The sequence below is a fragment of the Heloderma suspectum genome, chromosome 6 (genome assembly GCF_057233095.1).
Source record: "Heloderma suspectum isolate Gila_16-S chromosome 6, 16-S_ref, whole genome shotgun sequence".
Classification (NCBI taxonomy): Eukaryota; Metazoa; Chordata; class Lepidosauria; order Squamata; family Helodermatidae; genus Heloderma; species Heloderma suspectum.
Genome location: NC_139463.1, coordinates 104,967,168 through 104,980,843, shown reverse-complemented (window position 1 = coordinate 104,980,843; position 13,676 = coordinate 104,967,168). Strand labels below are relative to the sequence as shown.

The 13,676-nt window shown below is 47.8% G+C and overlaps 1 protein-coding gene across 1 annotated transcript in view; it reads left to right on the top strand.

The window, feature by feature from the left end:
* The window catches only part of LOC146342256 (interferon-induced very large GTPase 1-like), a 104,105-nt gene that overhangs the window by 8,724 nt on the left and 81,705 nt on the right, over positions 1-13,676 (top strand). The window contains exon 2 of the mRNA XM_084806006.1: positions 2,345-2,655. The gene's annotated coding sequence lies outside the window, so the exon portion shown is untranslated. The remainder of the gene's footprint in view (positions 1-2,344; positions 2,656-13,676) is intronic.

Genomic DNA, 13,676 nt, shown 5'->3' with positions numbered 1-13,676 from the left:
TGTGTATGTTTTAATGAAAATAGTCACAACGAGGCCACTGAGCAGCTCTGGCATCTGTGTTGAGTATTTACATTTTAACAACGGGGAGGTTAAAATGCAGTAACAACACATTGACCATCACATCTAGTTTGGCCCGAATGTTCCAGAGAACTGACATGAAGACCGTCTTTTCGATGGGGAGGAAGTGAGAGGGAGTGGTCTTTCATAATGGCTCCTTAGGCCTACCAAGCACTCCTGATTAGGGGCTCAAGTGTTTAGAAGTTCTAGTAGGTTGCAAGGTACTCAGTGTTTCTGTTTATGTATTACTAGCGTCTCCCACCCTTTCTCCTGCTTCGTTTCTTTTGCATTTTGGAGGGTAGAGGTGAATTTCAGGGGTGAGGTGGTTGGGTGTGTGTGTGTGTCTGCAAATCCTGGCTCCTATTAGCTGATGGCTGGCATTGTTTTCTTTCACAGAATGCCCTACAATGTGGCTATGTCATAATGTAGCATTGTTCTAATGGGCATTCTGAGGGGAAATGGTGTGTACAAATGGGACCATAAAAGTGGCATACCCATTCCAAGACCAGGAGTGCAGTACCCGTGGCCTGGGAATTGCATGTGGCATCCCAAGGCTTGAATTGCAGCCCACCTTAGGAGTTCCAACCCTTTGCCACCTCCAAATTCCCTCCCATAGCGGCAGCAAGGAAACAGCCTGTCTTTGGGGATAACAAGGAGGTTTCCATGCACTTGTTTAGGTAAGGGATTGTGGCGTTTAATTGTGAAAGTGACAGAAACCACTTTTTTCACTCGTTTTTTTGGGCTGTTCTATTATACCACAGTGCCACCTAGAGGTTGTGTAGCAGAAAAGCAGGAAAGGAAACACTCTTTGTATAGTGCTCAGTTCTCAATTCTGTGACAAAACTGAAAGTAGATGCAGGGGATTAACAGCCCTGTGTAGAAAAGCTCCTAGACTCTGGAAGCTAATAGCAATTGGGGGTTAGCTATGTACTTCTAGAAATCTAATGGGGAAGCAGTGGACTTTGGGACATCTGTTGGAATAAATGCTGTGAACCTTAGGCTTTTATATTTGTAAATAAATGCAAATGTTTCAAAACACCAGTCAATCTCTAGTAACTTCATTCCAAGGAAACTGAATTCTGAGTAAGCACTGGAACCTCACCACTCAGAGGATTGGGGTACATGTAACATAACACTATGTTATGAAAAGAATTCCAAAGCAGCTGGTAACCTTTCAGGGAGAAAGTGTCCCATTTTGAATCTTGGATGCTGAGCAGGGGGGTGGGGGAGAGAGTTTGACAAATCAAGCAGCCCTTGAGAAGTGGAGATAGTGTTCCTGTCCTTAACCAGTGGACATGGATTTTCCCATCACCGAGTGGGTCTGAAGGACAGCATGTAGGGTGGTCTTTCTGTAAATAGTCTAACAGTGCAATCCCATGCATGCCTACAGAGATGTAGGCCCCATTGAATTCAATGGGGCTTACTCTGAGGTAAGTGGGTACTGGATTGCAGCCTCAAGGATTTCGTGTGTGGGGTGTATGTTATGTATCTTGCTGCCATTCCCATTTAGATGGTGCTAGGCAGGGATAGTTCACAGATCCAAAGGAGAAGGCAGAAATCTTCCTTATATCTGGGGAAGAAGTTTCAGCACCATTGTCACACGGAACAGTTTATCTGGGCCTCTCTTTGGCTGTGCATCTCTCACCCTTTCTAGAGTAGAGAAGCTCCTTATGGGGTCACAGAGACCACCATCCTAGGTTGTAATTACCTGTCCTATAGCGGCAGGCTCTCTACTGTTTCCTGCTGAACTTTCCCTAAAGTTCTTCTTTGCAACAAGAGGAACTGTTCCTTTATTTTATTCATGAAATTTTATTTCATTTTGAAATAAAGGTAACAAAATAAAGGTAACACAAAGAAAAAGTACATAGTAATTAATCAAGATCACTGAAGAAACAAAGGAATTAACTAATTATATTTCTTAGTTTATAACGGACATGCTTATGGAACATCTACAGTAAAATGACCTACGTAGGAGCTCAATAACTAATGAAAAAGTAAAAATACAATTTATACAGCACGTAAAAGGAGCATGTATTGTGAGTATGTATTTTGTGTGTACGTGTGTATTAGTCAGAAAAAATATAGGCAACTGTACTTGGTTGGAATCTGATCGAAAGCCTGAAGTGCTTCAACATAGGAAATGAAATACCATGAAAAACATGGTGCCATTATAGATTTCTTCATTTTATATTTGTGACTGGAGCCACACAATGTGCTGTCTTCTCAAGCAACCCATTTAAAAGAGAGAGAATAAAGTTTATTCTTTTATATATTTTTACATTTTCAGCTCTGCCGATTTCAGAGCCATGGCTTCTAGTGAAAAACCCTCTGACATTATATGGCAGGCCAGAAGGAAGTTAGCCCTTCTTCAAATAGACCCGGAGCTGATTTTAGGCGCAGCAGACGGCCTCCTGCTCCTCTCGCAGGGAGAGTTCTTCTCCCTGAGTGAAATAAAGGATCCACAAGAGACCATAGAAAGCCTGATTGACACCATACTGGCGAAAGGGGACTCCACACATGAACGGTTCCTAGACTGCCTGGAAAAACTGAAGCACAACTTCTCAAACCTGCGGTCCATTTCTGAATATTTAGAACTTGGTGAGTTTTGTTTTCTAAAACTATTGAGGTTGTGTCGTGAGGGGGTGTTCTTTGACTTTTCTGAGGCTGAATTCACATATTGGGCCTGTTCAGATGCAACGCTAAGCCACTGTGGGTGGGGTAAAAATTCTATCCCCAGTGACTTAGCATTGCGTCAGGGTGGGGTGGGGGGTGTCTTCATGAGCGGTTCGCTGCAGGTTGGCTGCATTTGGAGGTTGTTCGGGGCACATGACGTCATAGCCATCTTGCAGCCACCCCAGAGATTTTAGCAGAAAAACCTGTTTTTCTGAGACTACTTTTAGTCCGGTTGTTTTCCTTCACCTGGCTTGTCTATGCTTCTGTTGAGGTGTGTATGAACCCTCTGCATTTACTTTGGCATGATCGCCCTGCCCAGGGGTGTGTCTTTCACCTGCCCATGACCTCACTGACCCTAGTCAAGGGGTATTTCCCCAATGTTTCCCCTCCCTGTGTTTCCCTGATGTTTCCGCCATTTTGCAGTTGGCCGTTCAGGAGTTCTGAGTGTCAGGGTGGACACTGAGCCCATAGAATCCCAGAGTAGTTCTGATTTTGAGGAAGAGCAGTCGCTCCTGGCGCGCTCCTCTTTCCCAGTACCAACAGCTGACGGAGATTCCTCCCACCAGCATTCCTAGTTTAGTTAGCAGTCCAGGGAGTGACCAGGCACAGATAGCAGACTTGGTGGATGCACGACGCAGACGCAGAGAGCGGCGCCAGATGGAGGGCGCGGAAAGGAAGCATAATGCCAGGTTGGCGTGCAAACAACGGCTGCGCCCAGAGGATCCAAGGGAAAAGGGGAGGGACTCTCCCTAGTCCTTAAGTTCAGGGGTCTGCCAGTAATTCCCTTTCAAACGGGGACCAACTGTTCCAACGTAGGGCATAGGTACTGTGCTGCTCAGATCTAGTTGCAATCAGTATAGTTGTTAAGTTGTAAAAGAAGAATAAGGCTTTGAAAGGAATTCCTTTGTCTGTGTCTGGACTTGGCTACTGGATTAGACTGAGAGAGGCCTCCAAGGAGCCCTTGACAGCGAGCTCCCACATGGTATTGACTTTGCCTTTCCTACCACTAACCTCTGGCAGCCATCCCCCCCAAAAATATAGGTTTGCTCTACTCGGCAGCCCCTACCTTAAAAAAAAAAATCCCCTTAAAAGCGCAACGTCGAAATACCGCATTGCCGCTCCATCATGAACCCAAAGTAAGAGCTCCAGTTTCACCAACCACAGCCTTGGGGGTGGGGGAGTGATTCACAACTGAGGTATGGGGTGGGTGGACATAGAGTAAAAAAGGTGGGGAGACCAATGAGTGAGGCATGTTTCCCACCCATTTTCCCCCTGCTTGCAATGAGAAGTTAAAGCGATAAAGTGGAGAAGTAATTTTACATAACAGAGAAACTACAGAACATCAGAGAAGCACAAAGTTGCAATAAGGATCTAAGAGTCCAAGAGAGCAAGGGAGAAGCAAAGGAGTGCTTTAGGGCAAGTTACCAAAGTTAGCCTTTAACCCTTTCACTTCCGGGGGAGTGAGATTTATTTCTTACTTCTGAGTAAACATGCATAGAAGGGGGGATATTAAACATTGAAAGCAGGCTACCTGGAGTGATTCAGTGTCCCCACTAATGCAGTAATGTGAGGGGTCGCTGCTGCATGTTTATTTAATTATTTATTAAATTTATTAATTGCCCATCTGGCTGGTCACCCAGCCACTCTGGGTGATGTACAGAATATATAATAAAACAGTTTAAAACAATAAAATTCTACAATAAAAACATATTCTACAATACCCTAACCCACCCCAAATGCCTGCCTGAACAACCACGTTTTTAATACATGGCGGAAGCTCATTAAAGAAGGGGCATGGCGGAGTTCCCTAGGGAGGGAGTTCGACAGAGTGGGGGCCACCACAGAAACGGCCCTCTCCCTCGTCCCCACCAGTTTAGCTGTCCTGGCTGATGGGATAGAGAGAAGGCCATCCGAGGCTGATCTTGTTAACACCTGTCTGGTGTTGCTGGAGGCGCTCCTTAAGATAGGCTGGGCTGGAACCATATAGGATTTTAAAGATCAAAACCAACACCTTGAATTTGGCCCGGAAAACAACTGGTTATCAGTGCAACTCCTTCAGCACTGGAGTGATGTGATCTCGCTGGTGGCTGCCTTTAATCAGGCGAGCCGCCGCGTTCTGTACCAGCTGCAGCTTCCAAACCGTCTTCAAGGGTAACCCCATGTAGAGTGCATTATGGTAGTCTAAACGAGAGGAGACCAGGACATGTACTACTGATGGGAGCAGATAGTCGGGAAGGAAGGGGCGCAGCCGCCATATCAGATGGAGTTGGTACAGCGCTGTCCGGCTCACATGGACAGCTGGGAGTCCAAAATGACCCCCAGGCTGCGGACCTGGTCTTTCAAGGGTAGCTTTACCCCATTCAACACCAGGTCAACATCCGCCAGCCTCCTCTTGTCTCCCACCAAAAGTACCTCGGTCTTGCCAGGGTTCAGCTTCAGCTTATTCCTCCCCGTCCAGCCACTTGCCATCTCCAGACATTTGGACAGGGATTCTACAGCCAACCTTGGTGAAGATTTGAACGAGAGGTAGAGCTGCGTGACATCCGCATATTGATGACACCGCACCCCAAACCTCCTGATGATAGCCCCCAGCATCTTCACATAGATGTTAAATAGCATCGGGGAGAGGATGGAATCCTGTGGCACCCCACAAGTGAGTGGCCACGGGTCCGAAACGTCCTCTCCCAGTGCTACCCTGTGGTACCTGCTGGAGAGGAAGGACCGGAACCACCGCAATACAGCGTCTCCAGTGCCCAACCCCTCCAGGCGGTCCAGGAGGATACCGTGGTCAACGGTATCAAAAGCCGCTGAGAGGTCGAGGAGAACAAGGAAGGAGCATTCACCCCTATCCAGAGCCCTCCTCATATCATCCACCAAGGCGACCAAGGCCATTTAGTCCTGCCGCTATTGTGGTTTTAGATGGAAAATAAAGAAAAGTTGGGTGGGGAGGGTCGGACATAGGTTGGGGAGGGTGGGGGTGCTAACACACACATTGGCCAGAGAAAGCCGAAGGGGCGGAACAAGGTGAGAGTGGGAGGGAGGGAACAGGCTCTTTAAGGGATGACCTGGACAGGACTCCACCCAGTAGCCACCCAAGAAAGTCACAGTAAATGGCGTGTGACCAGCTGACAGCCCCAGGCTAGCTTTGGGATAATCCTGCAGGTGTAGCTTATCATGCAAGGTACACCTGCTAAAATGCCCTCTTCTGTACATCTGTTAAAGTTATATGAGCCTGTCCTCTGGTGCATCTCTGTCTCCACTCCCGCCAGCCGTAGTCAGCATGTCAGATGGTGAGGGATCATGGGAGTTGCAGGCCAAAACATCTGGAGGGGCACAAGTTGCCCACTCCTCATCTAGGTCCTCTGTTCTGGCTAGATCCAGTCTGGCTTCTCCATTCTGGCTTCTTACTTCAGATTTCAGTGCTCTAACTTCAGTCCTGCCTCTCTCAAATTCTTTTGTTCTTCCTTTCAAATTTTTTCTCTTTCTTTCTTTCTTTCCTTCTTTCTTTCTTTCTTCCTTCCTTCCTTCCTTCCTTCCTTCCTTCCTTCCTTCTTGTCTTTTTCTATCTCTAAACTCTTTTTCCCCAGCTTTGCATATATAAATATTTACTTTCAATCCCCGCCCCAATATTTTGGCCAATCAGGATGAAGCAGAGTCCTACTGAAGTTTCCATTTCTCCAAATTTCTTTGCTTTCTTTATTGTCCTGAAATGTTTTAGGTTTCATTTTTTTCCCTTAAATGCCAGGTTTGTAAATGGCTGAAAGTTTCATTCCTTCACAATCACCATGCCCGGAAGAGCCCACAAGCAAATTTCTGCTTTACAAATTCCTGTTAAGGGCACTTGATTATGTCCTTTGCAGCCAAAGATGGAGAAGCTCTATACAGTCAGTAAAAACAAGATCTGGAGCTGACTGTGGCTCAGATCTTGAGCTTCTTGTTGCAAAATTTCAGCTTAAATTGAAGAATGTAGGGAAAACCACTAAACCATTCAGGTATGACCTAAATCATATCCCTTATGAATATACAGTGGAGGTGAGGAATAGATTTAAGGGATTAGACCTGATAGACAGAGTGCCTGAGGAACTATGGACGGAGGTCCGTAACATTGTTCAGGAGGCAGCAACGAAATCCATCCCAAAGAAAAAGAAATGCAAGAAAGCCAAGTGGCTGTCTGAGGAGGCTTTACAAGTAGCTGAGGAAAGAAGGGAAGCAAAAAGCAAGGGAGAAAGGGGAAGATATATCCAACTGAATGCAGAGTTCCAGAGAATAGCAAGGAGAGACAAGAAGGCCTTCTTAAATGAACAATGCAAAGAAATCGAGGAAAACAACAGAATGGGAAAGACTAGAGATCTCTTCAAGAAAATCAGAGATCTCAAGGGAACGTTTTGTGCAAAGACGGGCATGATAAAGGACAAAGAAGGCAGGGACCTAACAGAAGCAGATGAGATGAAGAAGAGGTGGAAAGAATACACAGAAGAACTATACAGGAAAGATCTGAATGTCCCTGATAGCCATGATAGTGCGGTCACTGAACTTGAGCCGGACTTCCTAGAGAGTGAAGTCAAGTGGGCCTTAGGAAGCATTAGTAACAACAAAGCTAGCGGAGATGACAGTATTCCAGCTGAGCTATTTAAAATCCTAAAAGATTATGCTGTTAAAGTGCTGCATTCAATATGCCAACAAATTTGGAACACTCAACAATGGCCACAAGACTGGAAAAGGTCAGTTTACATTCCAATTCCAAAGCAGGGCAACGCCAAAGAGTGTTCAAACTACCGCACAATTGCGCTCATTTCACATGCCAGCAAGGTGATGCTCAAAATCCTACAAGCTAGGCTTCAGCAGTATGCGAACTGAGAACTTCTGGAAGTACAAGCTGGGTTTCGAAGAGGCAGAGGAACTAGAGATCAAATCGCCAACGTTTGCTGGATCATGGAGAAAGCAAGAAAATTCCAGAAAAACGTCTATTTCTGCTTCATTGACTACGCTAAAGCCTTTGATTGTGTGGATCACAACAAACTGTGGCAAATTCTGAAAGTGATGGGAGAGTACCAGACCACCTTACCTGTCTCCTGAGAAACCTGTACGAGGGTCAAGAAGCAACAGTAAGAACCAGACACGGAAAAACCGAGTGGTTCAAAATTGGGAAAGGAGTATGACAAGGCTGCATATTGTCACCCTGCTTATTTAACTTATATGCAGAGTACATCATGAGAAATGCTGGGTTGGATGAATCACAGGTCGGAATTAAGATTGCCAGGAGAATTATCAACAACAGCCCATTCACTTTCTTGTGGCCTTACCTACCTCACAGGGTTGTTGCAAGGATAAAAGAGGTATCCCCATCCTTGGAGGAAAGATGGGATGTAAATGGTAATACATTTTTGAGTAGATTTTTAAGTACTGATGGATTTACAAGAGCAATGAAAGAATTGCATTTGTACAGTTTGGCCTTTAGGAATAGTTGGAATATGTATTGATATGATTTGTGTATGCTTTTCTATCTCATCTGCTGTCTCAATTTTTCTGAAGCATTTCTGAAGATAATAAAAGAATGGTCCGAAGACACTTCAGATTATGATCTTGCATTGTTTACTGTCTTCTGCAGCCGTCCCCAACCTGGTGCCCTCTGGATGTCTTGGACTGCAACTCCAATAATTCCTAGCCAGCATGTCCATTGGCCATGCTGACTGGGAATTATGGGAGTTTATTCATTTCTTGATTACATTTCTATATCAACCAACAGCCAAAGCTCTCTGGGGGTTGCAGTCCAGTGCATCAGGTGGGCACCAGCTTGGGGAAGCTTAGTCTAATGCAATAGCTTACTATGAAGTGTTGATAAAGAGAATAAATCAATGTATTTAAAATACGCATAGGCTGTCTCATCCAGGGAGGTGGCTCACAGATTAAAACAGAGGCAGTATCTAACAGAAAATTAAAGAGACCTTTAAAAACACAGTAACACATATCCAACGAACCATTCAGTCACTGAGACCTCAGCTCCCAAATGACCTTCTAAGACAGCAGTGAGCAACTTGTGGCGCTCCGGATGACGTTGGACTGCCACTCCCATCAGCCCTAGCCAGCGTAGCTAAGGGAGAGGGATGATGGGAATCGCAGCCTAGCACCGTCTGGCGAGTCACAAGTAGCCCACCCTGTTCTGAGAACATCAGAAGGACCACGCTAGCCCCGCATTCCGTTCCTACTCAGGCCTATGGGAAGCCCACAGGCAGGACACGAGTGCAGGAGCAGCACACCCCTGCTCATGTTCCCCAGCAAGCACTACTTAGAGGCATTCTGCCTCTGCTCCTGGAGGTAATATTCCGCCATCAGGCCTAGCAGCCTTGGGGTCCCCCCTGTTTCCATCCCTCCACTGCGAGAACTGTCTGTTCCTACTCTCTGCTCTCGCTTCTTTAGCCAGTTACTGATCCATAAGAGGCGCTCCCCTCTTATCCCATGACTGCTAAGTTCGCTTAAAGCGTCTTGGACGAGGGACATTGCCAAAGCTGTGTGACGAAGGCTTGTTCAAAGCCTTTGGAAAGTCCAAGTAAACAATGCCTACTGGATCACCCCTATCCACATGCCCACCCAGAATTCTTCTCCCTCTGAAGTCCTAGTAACTCACCTGAGGTAGGGCAGGGGAAGGCAACAGGCTCCTCCAGGGCCCAGTGGAGCATCCTTTCCTCCTGGTAGTCCCAGCTCCATCCTTGGCTGGAAGGACACTCGGGCTCTTGCTGCTGCCACCACCTTGCCCTGGCCTGCCCCAGGTAATGTCCTGGGCCTAAAGGAGAACCAGCGACACTCACAGAGTCACTGCTCACAAGCACTTAAACGGGCACTAATTCTGCAAGAATCACTGGTTGAACGTTTGAGACATCCCCAGGTCTAACCTTCCACAATGTAAAGTGCCAGGGGACTTGAACCTGGGGATGCAGGCAGCAGGGCCCGAGTGCCTTGTTCCCTGTGCTTCCAGGGCAGTTTGCCAGCCAAAGGATTTACTGGTCAAATGGTATTTTCTGTGCTGCAGCACCACCCATAAAATGGCCAGAGAAACACTGCTGCTCATCAGTCCAGCTGGACCAGATGCCCTGAGGCATCAATAGGGACCTGGCTGGCTCTGTACAACTCTTATTCGAAGCTTGGCTCCGTAGTCTGAGCAACGTGTCCCCCTGAGCCACCCTTGCCTCTCCTCGATTTGGAACCTGACCACGCCCCAGCCCATCGTTGACTCTCCTGCCTGCTCCAGAACCTGACTTGCCTGTCAGACCACATTGTCTGCCTCTGGAACATTGAACCTCAGCCAGCTGGCCCCGGAGCCAGGCTCCCAATTGCGCCCGTGGCTTGATGAGAGGCATCTAAGGCAGAGCTAAACTGGTGTTGGGGCTGTATGTGGGAACAGATGGTCTCAAAGGGAGGGAGGTCCCAGCCCACGAAGGGCTTTAAAGGTTGCAGCCAGAACCTTGACTTGAGCCCAGAGGCCATCAGGACCTGATGCAAAAGCCGCAGAATTGCTAGTGTGTTGCTCCTCTCTCTGTACATTCCCCAAAGAGGGGGCAGCAGCATTTGCGCCAGCCAAATGTCTTGTGTCCTCTTCAAGGGCAGACCCCCATCCACCACACTGCATTCGTCACTGAGAGGTTCCAAAGGGATGGATGACGGCGAGGTCCCTCTTCTCAAGAACGGGGGCACTACCTCTAGTAGGTGGAATTGATAGAAGGCATTCTTATTAAATGAACATTCTTGTTCTTAAAAATACGATCCCCTGTGGATTCTTCTGTGGATGCACAGACTATTCCGATGGGAAGCAGTAAAACCGCTCAGTATGCCTTGATCAGATGAGGCATTGTAGAGAAACTTGAGTGAACTGTCAAGGGGGAAACCTCGATGCCCAGCTCCTGGTCCTTCCAGCTCTCCCAGGAAGAACCTATGAGGAGGAGGAGAGCACGCAGTTCCTCATTGAAGGAGGAAGTTTGATTAAGCCCATTGTTTAGTTTGGGCGGCTGCCCATGCCTCTTTTGGACGGTTTGCCAGTTCTCCTCCTGTTGGGTCCCAAATGCTTTTCCTGTGTGTGCCCATCACGTAATCGGAAAGCCCTGGCCACTCCCCACATTCCTTGCCACTGCACTGAGGCCCTTCAGCCTTGATTCCTCCCAGGTCAGTGTGCAGCCCAGTGGCGCCCACCAGGAGCTCTAGATCCACTGTGGGCTGCAGCCCAGACAGGTGGGCTCTGCTCTGATATGGGGCCAAGTGTTCACATGGTCCCAAACTACACCTGTGTAGTTTTATGGGAAAGGAAGAGAGAGGTCCAAATTCCTGGAAGTACTTGGAGGGATTTGGAGCTGCTGGTTAGCAACATTTTATGTTGTCTCCTCCCTGGCTTTCCCTCACTAGGGCAGGGGTACAGATGTGGTTCAAGGCGAGGGCGGAATTGCCCCCCACCAGGACCTCCATGGGCCGGATGATGTAGGCATTGCCACGGCCACCAACGTCATCGTCCCACTCCATTTTCCCTTTCCCCATGCCGAGAGGCACAGAGCATGGAGAAGGGGACTCACCCAGCTCCGGGGGGAGAGCTCCTCCCAGTGAGGGCCAAGTCGGGCGCCTCCGTGGCCTCTGGCTGTCCCCTCTCTGAAAAGATCCCTCTGCTGGCCCTGACAGGAGCAGCTCCTCCCAGCACTGGCTGAGCTGGGCGCCAGCTTTGCGCACCTCTTCCTGTCCCCATCAGGGGCAACGAGAGATGCAAGGAGGACTTGGCCAGTGCCGGGAGGAGAGGATGCTCTTCCCAGCACAGGTCAAGTCCCTGGTTTTCTGTGGAATCCCCATGAGGGTGGCACACACCACGGGAGGCCAATTGGCCGGGACTGGAAAGAGTCCTTCCGAGCGCCAGCCGAGCCCCCCGCCAATCTCCCATCCGAGATTGAGGATAACAGCAGGGATTCCAGGGTCGGGGGTGTGTGCAGGCCAAGCCTTGTCCTCTGGAGGAACGCAAGGAGGCTCTGTGGGCTGGACTGGGGAGCCCGGTGGACCAGGCTAGGTCCACAGGTCAAGGGTTCTGCACCCCTACAGGAGGGGGACAGAAATAAGACTAACACTTTGGAGTCTATAAAATCTTGTGGCTTCAAAGGGTGTATGGGCTGTTGCTTGGAGTACAGCCTCATGAGAGAAGAATGCTCCTGCGAGTTGCTTCGGTGTAGAATTTGGTTGCCCAGGTATCATGGAAACAACATCTTAGGGAAAAGGAAACATGAGTTTCTATACCACGGGAATAGATGCCTCTCAGATCCCTTCTCTTAAAAATGGTTTCCAGGTTTTTTTGTGTTTTTTTTAAACCGCTCTCCACACCTCTGTGACTCATATGCTCCATAACTCTTAAAGTCTAACATACGTGCACAGTTCTGCGATCCTGAAACAACACCCCCCCCGCCCGAGGATAAATACATTATATCTTGTCCCAGTGACTCATCACAAAGAGGAAGTTGGGTAGGGCTGCCATGAACTTTAACTGTTTTCTCATGGGAGGCCTATTTCCACATTTGGGTATTTCAGCAATGGGAGTTTACTGGAAGTGTGCAGCTGTTTCAGGGTTCACTTCTGCCTGCCTTGCGGTACTACTGTGCCTCTCCTGTTGCTGATTCTGGGTGGGGTGGGGTGGGGTGGGGTGAGAGAACTTCCCTTTGACCTACATTCTCTGGGATGGGGGCATTGGTGCATCCAGATTATTTGGACCAGATCAAATTGTCTGGAAGTGGGACTGGATGAAGAAGACTTTTCTTTATGTGATTCAGGTGCACCCAAAATCTTTGTTACAATGTTGAGTATCTGGGAAAAAGAGGCTTCCTCCAGCTCTCTCCTTTCCCTACCCCTGCTGCCATTATTTGGCTGAAATGAGCCCTAATTAGAAATATTTTTTCCCTATGCCTTATATCTGTTAATGATTTCATTTATGATGCAGAACATTTTTCTTTTCAGAAATGCTGTCTATTAAAAATGTGTTTACTGGAACTCCAGTGATCTCATTACACAGATGTGCACTTCTCACATGCCCAAAGTCTGCTTTCTTAATTTCACTTTTCCCAGTTTGGAGCTCTCCAGAAAAAATAGGAATACTAACATATTTTCAAAAATAAATAATGAAGATAAAACGGCCACATTGCTGTGTCTCTTTTATGTGTGTCTGACCATCATCACATTACTTTCTTGGTTTCAATTTACTCTCTGTTGCATCCTGGCTTCTCTCCTAGCTAGAGATTACACATTCTCCATCTTCAGCACTCTTCATATTTCCTAAAACTCCTTCTTTGGTGCTTACAGACACTACAGTCCTGCCCCGGCATTTTGCATCCCAGGTTTTCACCTCAAGGGAAAGAAGGTCCAGGGGCACCCAGGTTCAAATCCCCTCTCAGCTATGAAAGTGACATTGGAGCTGGGCAGGTTTCCTTGATCACAGAGGGAAAATAACTACGGTGGCTTATCTTCCCTCCCCATGGGTGCTGCTTGCATGCCGCTTCATTAGCAAAATTACCCTCGCCAGGCGCAAGTTGTTGTGATGTCTGAACCCAGTGAGAGTGGGTGACTGGGGTGGTTACAAACCACTCTGAAACCCATAGCTTGTTCTACGGTTTCAGAGTGGTTTGTAAACCACCCCAGCCACCACCCATCTTCACCGGGTTCGAAAGTCAGGACAGAGTAATTATGTTAATTAGAGGGTCATGACTGGCAAAATAAGCCACCATGGCTTATTTTCCCTCCATGATTGTGGGAACCCTGGTCATTGGTAGGGTGCCGATGATCATGGGGGCAAAAGAAGCCATCATGGCTTCTCCCCACTGTGTGTGACTGTCATTTCCACAATTACCCATGATGCAATGCGGGTTGCCGTGTTGTCCCAACTCAGCGCATAGCGCAGTGGGAGTGGCTTCTTACCCATCCTACAACCAACAACTTGC